Below are 18,446 nucleotides of genomic sequence, written 5' to 3'. Positions count from 1 at the left end.
GTTCGGTTCCTCTGGTCCGCCTTTCTCTGTCGGTCTTGTCTGCCCTTTGGCTTGCAAGAAGGAAATATGTACATACATTTATTATGTAACCTGGACGAAAAAGGGTATTTGAGTTATTTTCAATTTTTCAGTATGCTATCCCCAAACATTAAAATTTAAATACACAAAGAACCCAAAAAACTAGCTGTATTTAATGTTCAAAAGGAATAATCGTGCAAACTCTACAAACAAAACAAATAGAGTAAACATTCTTGGAATTGCTTAGCTGCTTAGAGTTATAAAAAAACCAATAAAAAATTACCTAAAGTAAATGTTCAAAAATAGAATTGAAAAAGGAAAAGTATATACTAGAAAGTTTTTATTAGATAATTTCAAGTGGATCAACTTTTAAACTTCTCAAGTCTTTTTACTTGGCTTACTTTATTTCTTTAAAACAAGAAGTGAACTTCCTCTAAGTCTAAAAATTGAATGCTAGATAAACATAAAGGACCCTACTCTTTGTGTTCTTAAATATTTCTATGAGCTCAAGAATTTTACTTATTTTTGATTGTATTAAGCTTCTCTTTTGGATTTTAGATAGCCTTATAGGAGACAGAACTAAAGATGGTTAAGTTAGAGATTATTTTCTGAATATCTTTGATTAAAAGACACTTTTTCATTTACCTAAATCTCCTCGTTTTAGTCTCTCTTCTTTTAACCATTATCCTTCTTTTAACCAATTATCTTTGACTGCATTTAGTGTCCAGTTCTTATTTACAGTTTTCCTCCTTCACACCAATTCTAATTCTCTCTCTCTGTATGGAACTTAATTATTCTTCTGCTCCTTAATATAAGGAATTAAGTAAATGTTTAAAAACTTTGTGATCCCTTTAATGGTTAGTGTATGCAATTGTTTACCCATTCACACTTAACTCGAACGCTTCTCGATCATGCTGGCCCTTGGCCTGTTCTTGGTCTTTTCGTTTTATTTATGTCAATCCTTGTCTGCGCCTCGTTGCTCCGACAGTAGGCGCTGCATATAAATAATGAGGAGGCTACACACACACACACAGCAAAGAGAGGCCAGCCACGCCCATTTCCGGAACTTGTTCAACTGCTCCTTGAAACGGACAGTTGGCATTGCAAATGCAATGTTGTATAAAACAATACAAACAATTAATTATTATTATATGTATGTATGATTTTTTTCTTCTGGTATTTGCATTTAAAATTCATTTAAATTATTTACATGGGGGAATTTAAATGAAAAACATTCTTAATGCAACCACAATGAGCGCCAGGCATTAAGTGATTTTCGAATTTTAATATTTGTAATCACATTAAGTCATAAAATTTAAATTATTTTAGTTAAGCTTAATCCCCATTCAATGACTGTTTATTGTAGAAGAATTGTGTCATGGTTGTTTTGTTTTGGTTAAAGTCTCACGTGATCACGTGCGATATAAATATTTAAAGATCTTGCATATATATTAACAACTTCAACTATATTTATATACACTCATATATTTGTGCATATTTGGACAGCTGCAGAAGCAAGGGATGGGGAATCACATGAGTTGATTACGAAAATATTAAGTTCAGCTTTCGGCCAAGTTCATTGAGCGGATTCAATGTCAATATTTGCATATTATGATTCATACTTTACGCACTAACAAGAATCCATTTGAACAAATATTGCAATACTTTCAATATTAGTTGGTTAAATTAACAAAAATAAACTATAAATTTTAAAGGTGATTTTTTAATTAATTTATTAAGAACGCTGCTATGCGTCACATTTATCACTTGTATCTCTCGTAGGGCCATTAAAGATAATTAATAATGAATGGAAAAGAGAGGGAAATGCGGAAAATTGAAACTGGCCCCAGCAGCAAAGTGCGTAAACATTGGCCAACACGCGCTACCGCCCCGCCCTTACGCCACCTCTCTCTCTGCTTGAGCTACTGCAATTAAAATCTATAGCAATTACCAATTGCTCCAGTTTACGCCAATCCCCGCCCTATCCTCACTATCCTGCTCCTGCTCCTGCTTACTACTTGGCCGCATTTGCAACGCATTTTAATTGCTTGTCAGTATGGCGCGCATAGCCCAAGACCAAGTGGTTCGTTCGTGTTGTTGTTATTGCAGTTGTTATTGTGGCAAAAGCATTTCATTTGCTGCACAGCATGCGCGTGTCACAATAAAAATCACTCTACTATGGCAGCAACAACAACAACAACAAAGCAAAAAACACATCCAACAAAATGCACTGCACCACAAAGGCGGTTGGCCGCACTTCGTTAGCCTCGACAGGACTCTGGCTGGCTTGTCGGTTATAGTAATGCCATTGGCAATGTTACTCCAAGTACTCGGCTCTCTGCTCTTGCCTCGCCGGCAACCTCTTGATCGAAATATCTTGGCCCACAGAGTTTACACATTTTTGACAGCTTCACACGCACACACACACACTCACACGCACACCCACTAACTGTTGAACAACATGAAAGAACATGAGTCACCGATTTTCATATACGCTTTATTCAGAGGAAGTGCAAATAGTGAAAGTCGCGAGAATCCTTCTTAGGTCTCATAATTTAATTGGGATAATAATTTCTTTTAATGTTTTATTTTGTCCTTAAAGTGAACTCGACACTGACCTTTCATTCCACCACTCTGAAATCCTTTAGAAGAACATCTAGAATAACACAAACTTTGCAAAATAAATTTCTCAAAAAAAAATGATGTAAATTCAAGACCACTAAAGTCAATTGTCAATCTTAGGCACGTTCATCTCAATATTTTGGACAACAATTATTTTTGAATTGAATTGAAGTGAACATGAATATGAAAATATTCAATCTATTTTCAACGAATACTTCAACAAGAAGAGAATAAAAAGCTCACAAAGTTTTAATTAGGATCGTACTTTATATTACCCAATTTAATGTCCCTGACTGTAATAGAAGTTCATTTCTGTTCAAATTGCTGAAGCGGAAGAGGGTGTGACAAAGATTTCAAATAAACTACAGAATTCTACATACCAAATTTGGTAGTTCTATTACAAACAACAACTCCCATTCATTAGTTGTTCAAACTAGTCTAAAGTCTAATTATTTGTAACTGGGTACAATAGTAAAATATAGGTACGATCGTATACCAATCAAGATACTGCATTTATTATTATTGTTCCACTGTGTTAATATACCAGATGTGTTTTTATGATATTACTTATATAATTTTTGTAATAATAATAATTAATGGAGAATTTTAAAGGTCGAGGTCAGCTTGCCAACTGTCTAGATATCATATATTCCAAATAAATTTTGTGAAATTGTTTCTGCCTCTTGGCCAGGTTTAGGTGTGGGAAATTCCAATTGGAACATACTTAATTAAGCAAAACAAAATGTTGATGGTTGATTGCAATTAGAGAAAATTAAAAGTCAAGAGTTTTTTGTTTACCCACTTCTATTATTGTGAATGAAAAAAAAAAAAACACGAATAAGTGAATTCACGTGATAAGTCTGACAATTTGTTATTATCATATACAAATGTCTGTACAAATACAAGTGCACAACACATACATATATATCTTTTATCAATCAGATACAAGAGGGGGGAGTACCTATTAGTGTTTGTTATGTCACATTTATGTGACATTTTACACGCAAAAAAACTACGCAAATAGCTCAAATGCTGATGGTTCAAATAAGATAACACCACACAGACTATATATGTATATGAATACTCAGAGTTGATTGCTTATTGTTTCAACATTTGTGCTTCAATGTTTTTGTTTTGCCATGACTATTTATAAACACAAATTGTCAGAGTGTGAGAAGTCAAAGGGATTTTGGATGATTTGTTAAATTAAAAAAAAATTTGTAATTGAAAAGATGCCAACCACCCAAAAGCTGTGTGAACTGAAGTGTGGCATTAATTGTGGTGGGGAGGAGGGGGGCAAGCAACCAATTTTGATTGCCGCCTAAAGCAATTTAATGAAAATTTTGTATAAACTTTGATATGCAAAATGGCAGCTAGTAACAATTAAATGGATCAATATTTGCCTAATGCAATTGATTCAATTGAATGCATTTGCACTTTATTTAACAATTGCTGCTAGTAAGTTAGACAAATATTAACACATAATATTGGCCATTCAATAACTTGATGACGACTAGACTAAAAACAATTAGCAACCAGATTTAAAGTGCTAATAAATGGCAAGTAACTAAACCAGCTAGATAACAAATATACCTAAAAATAGCAGAGAATGAGACACAGACAGACAGACACACAGACACAATGGCAAGGAAGGGAAAGGAGGTGGATGGTAGTTCAAGGAGTAGCAACCGCTGGAATTTAATTAACGGCAACGTGGCACAAAATTAGCATAAATCATTTAATTAAAGGTTAAAGTGCTGACGACCGGCAAAGCAAAATGAGCCCTAAGATCTCAGATTGTGCTCTAAGGCCCAACTTGAAGCGCCAGCTCACAATCATGTGTTAATTTTTTAATGATATTTGATAAATATTCAACAACAACAACAACAACAACATGATGTTGCCAACTCGAATTGGACGCGAGTTGAATTAAACATTTATGGGAATGATAAGTAGATTGTTATAGGGTTCCAGACCTGTCAAAGGGTTTTGTTTTTTGCATTAAAATTTAATTACTTGCCTTAATTAAATACTGCATTTAATTTTGCATAAAACATTTACACTCATTGATACATACATTAATCCAATAAAACAATTGTAAGTAATTGTTCAAAGTATATTGAAAATTCAATTGTTAACACAAAATCTACACGCTGCAAAAACAATTTTAAATGCATTAAAGCTTAGCATAAAATATTGATAAGAAAAACGACCCTTCATAATGAGTTTAGGTGAGTTTATTATTGGATTTTTGGCAATTTTTCTTAAAGTCAATAAAGGCAAAGCCATTACCTACTACCTAAGCTCGTTCTCTTAACTGTTTTTTACTAACTTACTACTTTAAGGTTTCAATACAATCTTCTGTCATCTTCATCTACATAAATCTTCCTTCAAAATACATTTTAGAAGCATATATTATATTATAAATATTAAGTTCAATTTGTTGCCTACATAACATTAACAAAAAAATTAATGAAAGGATCTCTTTGAGCATCATTTTAATCTCTCTTAAACATGAAGTCTTATTCTTAATGAAAATATAAACTTTTTCTCTCAGTGTATGCATACATTTATGTATTTATTCCATTGTCCTGCACAATTAGACAAACAGAACAAACAATAAGATGAGCAAACAATTGATTCATCATACAGAAGTTTAGGCTGGGTTTTTATTTTCTGCTGAAATAATTTCAACAGCTGCAAAAATTTAACTAAAACAGCAAGAGAGAGGGAGAGTGGACTATGCAGCATTATTATTTATTATTTTTTCTTTGTGTGTGTGTGTGTGTGTGTGTGTGTGTGCGTGAAAACTTATTGTATTTTTGTTAGTATTGTTGCTTGAATTGTTATTCTTGTGTTGTAACAAAAACATTTTGCATTGCATTTTTCCAATACGCATTCAATGAGCGAAATAGTAAAATTGATTTGTGCGGTTTTTGCACAAAATTCAAAACAAAAAAAGAAATATTTGATATGGCCTCTGGACCCCATCAGAATAGCATCCATCTCTGTACATCCCCCTCACCAGCTTACCTCTTTCCCTTTCCCTTTGTTGACTCTAACCAAGCATAACAATGAGAGCATGCAACAACAACGATTTGAGCCAACTTTTAGCAATTGAATATTTTTGCCAAGTTTATAAATTTTTGATTACATTTTCAATGCTGCATATTTAAGTAGAATATAAATAGTTGAAAAACAATTGTCAAAATAGTGTATGATTTTTTTTTCTTCGTTTTTTTTTGATGTACACATTTAGTTAATCTAAAATAATGGAAAAATGTTGTTTTACTTGCATATTTACACTTTAGTTCAATGTGCAAATAAAACATGTTAAAATAAACAAATAGTGTTGTTGTTTTTGTTTTTGTTTAATTGGGTCTGCAATGTGTTTAAGGCCTTTTAAATTTATTATTACAATTAAATTGTGTTATACGACTTTAATATACCTGTTAACCCAATTTTTGGGGCAATATTTATGTTTATAATAAAAATAAATTAGAGTCAATGCTAGATAAAACAAACCATTAGATGAAAATAATCTCACTATATTAGAGATAAGAATGAAAAGTGAAAAAAATTAAGTCGGAAAAGCAATAAAAATTTTTGTTTAACAAAAAAAAACAAATGCAAATTCATAATTGATTGCAGAATAGGATATTCTTTGGGAGGGGTCCTTGAAACGTTTCGGAGAGGTGGCCCCCTCCTCCCCTTCCTCTGAACCCACCACTGATAAATAAATTCAGTCGTGTTAAATGAAACATGATTTGTTTCCGAATGGTTGAAGACCTCTTTTTACCAATTGATTTATATAGCAGAAATGAAATTAAAATATTCACAACTAAAATTAAATGAAAATTCATGCGAATAGTTAGCGAAAATGAGTTTCTGCTGAATCTCTGTTTTTTTCATATCCTTTTTATGTATTTATTTTATTTTCTTAGTTTATGACAAAAGTTAACTTTAGTTAAATCATTTGTTCATTAAGAGTAAGAACAATCCAAAGAGAGAACACTTTTATTACTTACTACAAAATGAACAAATGCAAAAGTGCAAAAAAAAAAAAAAAAAACACGGAAAACTTTCAAAAACAAAATAAAAAAAGTACAAAACCTTTCGGCACAGCCTTAAATTTCAATTAATTTGAAATGTAAACAGCTGAAACTTTTCTTCTGAAGCTAAGCCGGCAAAATTCGGCGATGATATACGCATAAATTTTGCATACTTATGGGCGCATAAACATTGTGGAGCACCTTTTTTTGGTGGGCGAGTGTGAAAAATATGTAACATAAATGAAATTCAGGCCACAATATTAAGCTTAGCATACTTAAACAGTGACTAGGCGGAGGGGGTGGGAAGGGACAAGGAAGGGGGACTTAAAGCCAAATGAAAATTTATGAAGCAGATTCAAAGTCAAAATATATGAACTTGAGAAGGTTTTCACTGCTTGGCCACAAATGAAAATTATGCCTCATTACTTCACAAAAAAGTCCTCAAATATAGTACTAAACGTCATAAATTATGCAACACATACATACATACATATATATATAGTTATTTTGGGTGCATGTAAAGACAAAAGAAGAAGCCAAGTCGTTGGCATGTTTTATGCAAATGATATTAATCATATCACAGGCAGTTAGAGAGACAAATGCAGCTAGAAACAAAGCGCATTATAAGCGTAGATGACAAAAACCACTCACGACGACTACCAATTAGTTTGGATAGTTAGTTGTTGCTACAATTTCTCATAGAGAATGATTAATGAGTGCATCATTTAGATAAGACCGCTGTAGGAACCACCTCACTTCGAGGGCGCAAACGACAGCAGAGCAAACACTTCCGTTCCGAGCACCAAGAAGAAACCGAAGTAGACCTCGCTGCCTGACACTGACACTGAGACTTATCTCAGTCTGACTGACGTGAATGGGTGAGAGATAGGGCTGGAAAATGCTGTAAGATTAAGTGATTTAATATGCTCATTATGGGTGTCTGGCAAACATTTGCTTGTTGTCCTAGGGTCTAGCACAATTCCGTTTAACTAAATATTACAAAATAATAAAAGGCCAACTCAGACGCAGGTAAATAAACAGTTTAACACATTCGTTGGAAGAACCAAAAGCAAACAACATCTGCTCTGTTATTTATCTACCATACGAATATTCACTATAACTCATAAAGTTATTGTTTTTGCATTTTGTTGCTCTCAATCTTATAAAAATGACATCGCCTTCAACATCTGTGGCATTGCTACTACTTGCTCTCTGAACTCTCAAACAAAGTGTCTTCGATTCCAGTCAGTGAAATTTAATTTAGCAAAGTTTTGAGTGAGTGAATTTTATTTTGTAATTTTGAATTTTATTTTATTTTTTTGTATTTGCGACGATTATCAGTGCGTCTCCAGTTGATTTGCACAGCTGTTCCCATTGAGTTTTGAGTTTCCTTTTGTTAATTAAACTATTGGCCTACATACAACATTTTGGCTCAACTCAACTCATTTCACTGAACGTAAGTTAATGCTCAGAGAGATTTCAGTATGATTTCAAGTGTTTTCGTGTTATGTATCACTATAATAATCGGGTGGAATATGTTGTGAATGGCACATGGTGGCCATATGCTGAGTAAGAACCTTCAATGTCTCATAACCGGAAGATTTAGCTTGTTGTTCTGGAGGCTGTTGCTGCTGATGCCAGAAGTGAACGGAAGTGAACAGACAAAATGTTCTTAATGAGTTCGTTACAAAGCGAACAAGCAACAAGCAACAACGAGCCTTAACCGAAAACTCTCTCTATGCAAATTGATTCACTTGCCAAACAAACTTCATTTGAGTTCGTTATGTATGCGTGGAGGTTTTGGCTTAAGGAGCTAGCAAAACTGCCTTAGTTATGACAAGATGTTTCTTCCCCCAAACGTACACACACAAACACACACATATATAGTGTGTAGGGGGGCAGATATGAAGTAGCCACTCACACACACATACATACAAAGGCTACTTGTGTTGCCCCTTGTTCCTGTCAATCAAGATGAACAAGATTTTTAGCATAAAACACAAAGTGACATTGTTGCTGGACAAGCTGCTGTTACTGTTGTTGCTTTTGCCGCTAACACACTTTACCTTGTTGTTGTTGTTGTAGTTGCTACTGTTTGTGGTCTTTGTTGTTGCTGCTTTCTACTGTCGTTCTTTTGTCATGTAATTGCTGTTACGCTTCTGCCTTATTATTAAGTGATTGTAATTCTTGTTGTTGCAACATAATCTAACGATTATGCCAACTTGCCACCCATCCAGTTAGCTATCTTTCCCCCTCTCTCTCTCTCTCTCTCTCTCTGAGTGAAGAGAGACAAAAATGTAAATTAACCCCATGGATAAAACTTTTGCCTTTGCCCACTTGAAATGGTAAGAAAAACTTTTCCCCGGCACAGCCAGCAACTTTTATTATACATTTTGGTGTTGCCTACTTTCGTCAGGGATATAGCAAATTAATTTAGATTTCGCCACTGTTGCAGTAGCAATTAGCATTCTCCGAAATATATGTACATACAAAACTATGCTGAACCATTGGCCAAGTCTACAAAAGTTGTTATTCGTTTGTAGTTAACGAAATTTCATATTTGATAAACATAAATTGACAAATAATAATCAAGTTTATTGCACCTTTGTGAGCTTAAATTAAAATAAATGGACAAAGAACTATTCAAATACATATACTTTGAAGCTCTTGAGCAGTATTATTTAGTATATTTAGCTTAAAGTATACATCATAATTCATAATGATTCAAAGCTAGTAAAAATCATGTGAGATGATGCTGCTAAAAAGCAAATATTTAACTCATTACAATGTATAAATTAAGTAAAATAATTTATTAAAATGCTATACCCGAAAAAAATCTCCAGCAATTAATTAATATTAATATATCCTAAAGGCAACAAATTATCTTATCAATTTTCATTTGGACAACAGGTCGTATGACTTATGTCAATTGTTGCTGCTGCTGCTACTATGGCCCATAATGACTTATCGATTACAACTGTCATTCAGCAAGAAGATCCATTCACTCATTGAATTCGAGTGCAGATGATGGCCATGGCTAATTGCGCATACTTTTTGCCTGTCAATTAAGCCCAGCAATGGGCAATAGAGGGCAGTGGGCGGTAGGCGGTGGGCGGATTGGTGGGTTAAATATCATTTACATGACATTAATTACTTATTGATAGTGTTTGTTTGTTTGTTTTGGCTTGTTTGATTATTGGCTTATTTGTCTTTGTGCAATATTAAATTGCCTCAATGTAGCCGTTGGCAGGTCTCAACTGACTGACAATCAATTAAACTCTGTCTCCTCTTCTTCTTCTTCTTAGTTTCGGTTCTGATCTCAATTGTTATCCCAACACTCTAAGCGTATTAGTCAACACTTTTCCAGACTGTATGTTGAATTGTTGTATGTATGTATGTGAGTCATGAATATTTATGCATAAATATAATTAAATATGCTAATTAGTACTGATTGCACAATTTGAAATTGTAATTTGTTGCCGAAAACAACCAAAGCTAAACAACATATATATATATTTTTTGTGTTCAAATGGCAAACACTTTTTTTCGCACTTTGCATAAATTCAAATGGAATCAACAATGTTATTTGTCGCTTTTGCCACTGTTGCGAAATTCATTTGCAGACAAGAATTAAATAAATTACATTGTTGTTGCCTCTGTTCCCTAAACGCCAACAACAGCAACAACAACAACAATAAATTGTCGCAGAAAGGGGGTTGCAATAAAGTTGGCCCCATTTTTACCTTTGCAGAGAAACAGAACCCCTACCCTCTTCTCTTCACTGTCATGACAAAATTCTTGTCGATTAGCTTTGGCATGATGTAGCTTGCTGCCCGTGGCACCAACTAGTTGACATGAAAAACTACATTCCCCCCGCCCCTCCCCCGCATTCAACGTCTATCCTCCTCTATCTTTTTTACCTTTTCTTGCAACTTAAGTGAATTAAAGTTTTAATAACTGACATTGGCAGGGCATCCGGTCGCACGTTGGCCAATATTGCTTCTGAAAGTACATAGTATAATAAAAAGTTAATTAAAAATCCAAGAGTAACAGCAATATATAAGCGTCCATAATTATTTTTAGTTTGTTAGTCAATCTTAATCAAAAAAAAAAAAAGAAGAAAAATGAGCAAAAAATACATGAAGCTCAAAAGCATGGTTTTTGTAAAGTTTCCTAACGGTAAATGAATATGTATTTGTTTAAAATGAACTTTAACAGACTAAATCAATTGGAAATTTATGTTCTTGGTGTCTTTATAAAAGTGTACAAGAAGTTTTTGCTTTAGCCAATTGTTAGAATATTACTACCTATATTCTAGTTAGACACTTTCAAATAAGACAGTTTTAAGTTAAAGTTTACTTAGTTTTTGTCACATTTAAAACGAAATGAATGCAGTCTCTACAACAACATGTCGTATACGTAATATTGAAATAGTAATGAATTTTAATACTCTAGAATTCCCAGTACATCTCTTAAATTTAAACAATTAAAAGAATAAATATATGAAAAAAAAAACCTGGAATACTACTAAATTTAAAAGATTACTTCCGTTGTGCTTTTTTTTAGTACTTGTAACTAAAAAACCATCAATTTTTCACATCTTTCAACATAAAACACTGGGAAATTCTTTTTTATATCTGATTTTAAAAACAAATTTCTTAGAAATTTGTTTAATAAAGTCTCTGGTAGTAAAAGATTTGTAGTTTTTGTTGTTATTATTTATTTAGTGACAATTATAAGGAGAGAATCTTTTCACAAAATTCTCTTTCAAGTTGATTAATGTTTCACAGAAGCAGAAATCTTAATCCTTCTTAAACTATAAGTATTCAACTCCAATTACCTACATGTTTAATATTCCACTTGAATTGTTAATTTGTTTACACAAACTCAACTCATTCTCTAGCCGTTGGGCTATTCAATTGAAAGGCCGAGTGGCATATAGTTTTGGCTCATAGTTTTTGGTTCTTAGTTCTTCTTGTAAATATATAATTAAACAGTTGGACCGTTGGCATATGCGCATTAATTGCATAAATATGTAATTAAGCAGAACTGGACAACATTATGGCACCGGTCAGATTCAGTTACACACCCACCCTCACACACACACACGCACGCACACACACAAGCCACTTAAACAAATCACCATCATGAGGCCAATAAACGGAGCGGCTATCTCTTACTTGCCCACCTGAGGGAAAAAAAGGAGCAAAAGAGAAAGGAAAGGCGGATTACAGGAGCAAACCATAAATATCCATTTGAAGCAATTCCATGGTGACAAAATGTAGCAAGTTTAATTTATTATCAACAGCTCTTGTGCAAACAAAAGGGACACCTAGACATAAAGAGGGTAAGAATGGGGTTCTTAATTTGAATACTCTGCTAAAGAGAAGAAGCAACAAAATAGAAACGGTCCAAAGAGGTGGACATGGAAAAGCCAGTCTCTTGTTTTAGAGCAAAACATTTCATTAGTTCAATTAGTTGGCTGGCACAAAATTGGACAGGTGCAAGAGTGCTGGGTTACTAAAGCATTTGGGTTCATGTTTAAAGACACGTTAGCACAGCGAAAGGACCAGGCACTCTCCTGACAGCCTTTTAAACAATAATTAGTGGACTCTTGTTTCACTGTGTCATTCCAAATACAAGATACATTTTAGTTTGCTTCTTTTTTTTTTGATTTTAGCATCACTTGCAAATGCAAATTTATGGCCAAGAGAAAAAGGCTTAAAACCAAACAGAATGAAAACCAATACGAAAATGTGAAATGAATGTACACAAACGTATACATATATTTAATCTTTCAGTACCAATGCCCCAAGGATGCCAACGAGACACGTGTATTGTGCAGGCGAAGAGGGGTCAGGGGGGGTGGCAAGGTCACTTAGGTTACTGTCCTAGTAAAAAGCCAACTCTCTACACGACAGACTGACTGGCCTATGGGGAAATTAAAAATTTCCAGTGAACAATTGAGTAGCAGTAAAAATGGGGAAAAAAGAGAAACAAAATTAGAGCTAGCTTTTGGTATTTGGAATTAAGTAAAGAGGCTAACGAGCTAATATGCTCTATTCGAACTAACTAACCTAATTATTGAAGTAGAAAAAATGTGAAAGCGGACGGGGAAAGAACAGGAAAACCGCAGTCAGATTGTCTCTGACCCAGTATGCTCTACTACAGGTGAGTGTCGAGCACGCATAATGAAAACTTAGTTATGGCAAGGCAACACAAAAGGTGGCAAAGCAAGAGGGAGAAACAGTAGCAGAAAACGAGAAAAAGAAAGTGGCGACACCCGGAGACTGGGTGGGAGTGGTGTAAACCGAGTAGCACTCAATGGGTGTCGAGTGTTGTTGTTTCTGTTGTTGGACAACGCAAAATTAGTTGTGCATCCTTGCAACAGAACACCCAAGCATTAGCCGAGGGTGTCTGTAGCCTGGTAGAAAGGACGAAAGCACAGTTGACCACTAAATTGCCAGGCTAAAGTCGCTGCAATAGACTCCTGCATGGCCCACAGACTCTAGGAGACGGAGACGGAGCCAGACCTGTAGTCATACCCAGACGGGACAAGGATGTTGATCAAATTAACAGCATGTGGCGACGGCCAAGTGGCTGGTTTCGCCCTAATGGACGTCGTCAGTTGGCCACAAATTGCTTAAGCTGCCGACATAGATAGAAAAAGCGCGAGCATCTAATTGTTTGACAACGAAACGACTTTACAAGTTGCAATTGTTTTATTGTCTTTTTTTGTTTTCTCTTATTTTGAGTAAAAGTTTTTTTTTTGGAAATTTATTAAGTGCGTGACCAGTTAGTTTTAGTTTGTGTTCTTGCCACATTTCAGACAAGTCACGCTGCAAAAATTTTCAATGGAAAATTAGAGTGGACTACAAGGCATGACAAAGCGACAAAAGTGGCGGCTGTCGACCTACCATTTCCCTTTCTTCGTTCTTTCCACCCCCCAACTCCAGTCTGTTCTTATCTTTGTGTTTTTCTTCTTTCTTTACTCCAACAGAGTTTTCCAATCTGTGTGTGCACTTGTTATAAATGATTGCAATTGAAACTTGAACCCCTTTTCCAGCTTGTTGGAAAAATTGGCATTATTTTGTTGGTGCTTTTTGCCCACAACCAAAACGATAAATAAACAGCAACTTAAGCTAAGAATTTATATTTTTTGGTCATCTTTTGATAAATGACTTTGACCAGAGCAACTAAAAACAAACTGAAAACAAAAGGGAGAAAAATTGAAAAAATGAACCCAATAGAAAAAATAAAAGCCAACCGCAACCATTCACAACCCACCTTCCAATGACTTTTCTCATTAAGGGTTTTGGTCGAAAAGAAATCAAACTAAACTTGAGCACAAAAGTTGGGGGTTAGAGGGTTAGTCGTAGTACATGTGTACATACATACATCCATAGAGAGGGGCGGTTAAAGCAAAACAAACAATTGCCAGTTGTGAGAACAGTTGCATGTTGGCAAATGGCAGGAAGAAGTTTACCAACCACAATGCTTCAACTTCAATTTGCTGCTACGAGAACCTAGAACGTTGCAGTTTGACTCGTATTTCATTACTCGAACTGGTATTAAGTGGCAAACTTTTTGTATTTAACAACTTTTAGCTGCCGAGCAGTAAAACTCAAAACCAAGAAATAGATGAACAGGCTAAAGTTTCAAGTAGTGGTAGTAGAAATAACTTCTGGGCACTTGACCTAAGGGGCCAAAAGGTGCGGTGTCGCCCCCACACAGTCGAAAGCCAATGTAAATGAATTGCGACAATTGATTATTGGCTAAAAACAACAACATACAATACATATGCCCATAAGGGAAACAAACAAAAATCCTTGCAACAATTTGCTTTATTTCCCTCGTTTTGATTACCCTGAGTTTAAAATCCACTTTGCCCCAAGCACTTTAATTAGGCAAATGCACTAGTCAAGCTAATAAAAAGTTTTATGCTCTTCAAAATGGAAATTTTCTGCAACATTCTTGCACTCGCTGTAAAAGTTTATATGTTGATTTATGCTCAAATTTCAACGTTGATTACAAATTATGTTGCACATGACACAAAAGCTAACCAAGTAACCCGGATTAGCCAAGTTTAGCTATCTTTTGTTATCTGTACTCAGTTTCGTGACTCAGTGACTCATAAACCTTAAAAAACAATAATTTAAATTGCTCAATGCATTGACAAAAAAAAAAAAAAAAAGATAAGTAGAAAAAATTATTTATCTATATTATTATTTCTAGTAATATATTTTTGCAAACTCCGAAACATGCACATATATCAGTCACATTATTCCATAAAAAAGCGTCGTGATGTTTATTAGTTGAAACTAAACTATTTACAAAGCAGTAAACTTCAGTGAACTTAATTATTATTTTCAGGTGATACACCACATACTTTCTTTCATACTAAAACTCGATACCTTTTCAGAGCTCTACATGTTAGATATGCTTAAGCATAGTAGATCAAATGGAACCACCTTTATCACATAACATGGCTTTCCTGATGGTCAAGAGTAACTACATGCATACATATGTATTGCATACTTAATGGGGCACCAGGAAATGCTATAAAGTGCACTTTAAAGTGGTAAGGCACTTTAGCTAAATTAGATTTTGAACATGTCAGTTAGGAGCTGTATACGAGTCTGCTGAGCCATGGACGTGTCTTTAAAATCCCACAGAATAAATTATCTCAATTTTATACAAACATATGTAAAAATGTACGTACATATGTATGTGTATGCTCAAATCTAAATTAAGCTCCATTAATTTCATAAGGCTACTTACGACTGTTTTCAGTATTTTTCTTCCACTTCACAATCTCAACCCCAAAATGAAGTTCACTATGCCCATGGGAGAAAGTAGAATATAGTAGACAGTCAAATAGTTGGCACAAACACACAGAGAAAGAGAGGAAGAGAGACAGATGAAAAAGTGAGCCGAAAAACAAGCCTCAGGACTAGTGCCATTAGTTTGGCAAATTAAGTTTCTCGACACTCTCGACATTTGTGCCCATTTGCAAGGGGCAAAGACTACCAAAAAGTGTTGATAAATGCAAATGAAAACTTGTTAAGAATTTTTCTTAAATTGGCTTAAGAATATCTTTTAACTAATTTTCTGTCTGAAGGAGAGTATTGCTCAAACGTTGTTGTCATCATCTTTATGTATTTTTTTGTTGTTTATTTTGCTTAAAAGTATTTTTCATATTTTCAATGGCTTAGGGATCTTGGCAGATTTTCGACTCTTGAAAGATGTGTTGAATATTTCATGAGTGTCATAAATTTTTGTGGCTATAGGAGTGAGATTGGGCGTTTACACACGCTTCAGTTTTTTAATAACTTTCCATTGTGGCTGTCAGGCTCACACATACTTATACACACACACACATGCAGGCACACATAAAAACATACACAATGTTGGCAAGATTCACGAGATGTCAACGATTTGTTGTTGTTATTGCTTCTGCTGCTCCAACAAGCTGCTTTATAATTTATGATGCCTTGGCATCGCCTTCAGCTCACACACATGTCGCCAAGGTTCTGGATGATTTTCAGCTTTTCAAGCATGGGCCCAAAAAGTGCATGAATATTAACTGCAAGTGCCAGAAAAAGAAGTTAAGTTCTTCCTCTCTTACCTCTTACATTTCCACTCTGCCACTGCCATCAGTTGTTAGTTTTATTATGTGTCATATAAAAGTTTTCTTCCCTTTTTTTTTTTTTGCTAGTTCGCGATTTCCTGCTTACTTATGCACACGTGTGGCTTGAGCTGATGAAAATATCTATTGAAGTAAAAGCCACTAAAATAAAAGCTTAAATAGGGCAGCCTTTCAAGTGCCTTGGCTTTTTGCGGTATATAATAGAGACGGAAGAGGAATACACGGAAAATTTAGTTAAGTTTAGCAAGGAGAAAATAACATTTTTCGCACATGCTAACACGCACAATGCACGACCTTTGGGCCCGCTTATCATAGCGAGTCATATAGTTCGTCTGATAGTAACCTGACCTCACCCAAACTTCCGCTGAAGTGTCAGTTAAAGCAGTTTAAGGCAAAAAAATACCCAAAACATGCCAAAAAGAAAACAGAAAAACACCAACAACAAAATGACTAATAGTTTCGCCGAGCAGGGCCAAAACAAAGTGCAAAACGGCATGTAGATAAAAGCTAAAAGTTTGCCAACAATGTCATAGAGACAAACTGCATGTTAAACGTTCTCAATTAGTGGACACCTAAACGACTGATGATGATGATGAGAAAGATCGAATGACAGGGCAAGCATTTCAATTGACGTCATATCATATGAGGGGAACATCAAGTGCTGTTCCCAAGGGCCACTCACCTAGTAGCAACTCAATTAATTCTCAGTATAGTAAATAATTTTTTCTCTGGAAAATGTTAAGATTTTTTATTTTATTAAGCTATTGCTTAAATTACACAAAAGCAATTGAAATGTTCTTCCTATGAAATTTATCACTCTACACTCCCCTCCGCCCCCTTTCTTAGTTATGTGTAAATAAATATTTGTGAGACACCTTTCAGTGGTTTATTTTTGGCACTTTTATTGCCTTGCCAAAAAGTTTTCAGTAAACTATAAAAACAAAAAATGTTAAGTTTAAATCCAACCACAAGTTCTTGGTAACATTTACACACTCGTCTTTCGTTTAGTTTCCTTTGTTTGGCAAGGGTATACAAAAAGGGTAGAAACAGACATTGAAATCATCAGAGTTGTATTTCAAATTTAAAAACTTTTATTTCAATTTATTTGGCATAATCTTTAAATTAGATCTATTGGATTTCTTACTGACTTTAGGACTAAATGAAGATTTAAGAAGAACCGTCTTAATTCATTTCTTGAGTTATCAACTTAAGAAGTCGAATTCACATAGTGATTCCATTTTAAAATACTACAACAACTTACACAATTTTCTTAGTAATATTTTTAATTTTAAACCATATAATGTAAAGAATTCTAAATAAGGCATACAAATTTCCATTAAATTTCCCATAATGCATTGTTTACATTGTTTTTGATTACGTTTTCAGCTTTATGGTAAATTTGTTATGGTAAATATCATTAAGATTGTATTTTTTTCTAGGAATCTAAAGTCTAGAAGGTTGTTTGCTTAAATAACTAATTTAAAAACAATTTTTTGTAGTTCTAATTGTTTGACAAGTGGCGAAAAAACATTCGGTTTTCATCGGAACGAAATATTTGAAATTTAAAGATCTTTTCGGGCGATTGATTTTATGTTGGATATGAAGAATATTCCAAAAAAAACATTTTGTAAGAAATTGTATGTATTCAGTTTGATTAATTATAATTAATGTCGGCCTGTGTTATTATTGATCAATTGAGAGCCACAAAAAAGGCTCAAAAGGCGCTGAAATTTCTTACAGAGTATACAATATCGGATAAGTTCAGCCGATGCTTGGCTTGCAGAGTTTTTGTTTATCCTTGAAAAGTCTCAAGCTCTGGTAACCTTCAGGTTGGAGTTGAGCATTTTCGACTGCCCTCTAGCTCAACAGTTTGTTTGACTACAAAAACACACAAAGTCGCAGCCAAAATCATATATAAGCTGCCCACTTTGTGGGCCACTTGCAACTTGTCGCGTTCACCTAAGCTTACACACGAACACACACAAAGGTAGAGAGCCACACACATACACAAAAACACATCTAGGAGGCTTATACTCACACTTATATAAGCAGAGAAAATGCCTTTCCTTGCATACGAGTGTCAGTCGGGAGTAAAAAAAAAAAGG

At 34.5% G+C, this 18,446-nt stretch overlaps 1 protein-coding gene across 2 annotated transcripts in view; it reads left to right on the top strand.

Moving 5' to 3' along the window:
• The window catches only part of LOC137584556 (sodium-coupled monocarboxylate transporter 1), a 37,507-nt gene that overhangs the window by 9,147 nt on the left and 9,914 nt on the right, over positions 1 to 18,446 (top strand). The gene's annotated exons all lie outside the window — the stretch shown is intronic.

This window comes from Drosophila tropicalis, unplaced genomic scaffold, assembly GCF_018151085.1.
Source record: "Drosophila tropicalis isolate 14030-0801.00 unplaced genomic scaffold, ASM1815108v1 contig_878, whole genome shotgun sequence".
NCBI classification, from domain to species: domain Eukaryota; kingdom Metazoa; phylum Arthropoda; class Insecta; order Diptera; family Drosophilidae; genus Drosophila; species Drosophila tropicalis.
Note: the sequence above shows the minus strand (reverse complement) of the source record. Positions and strands in the feature narration are given on the sequence as shown.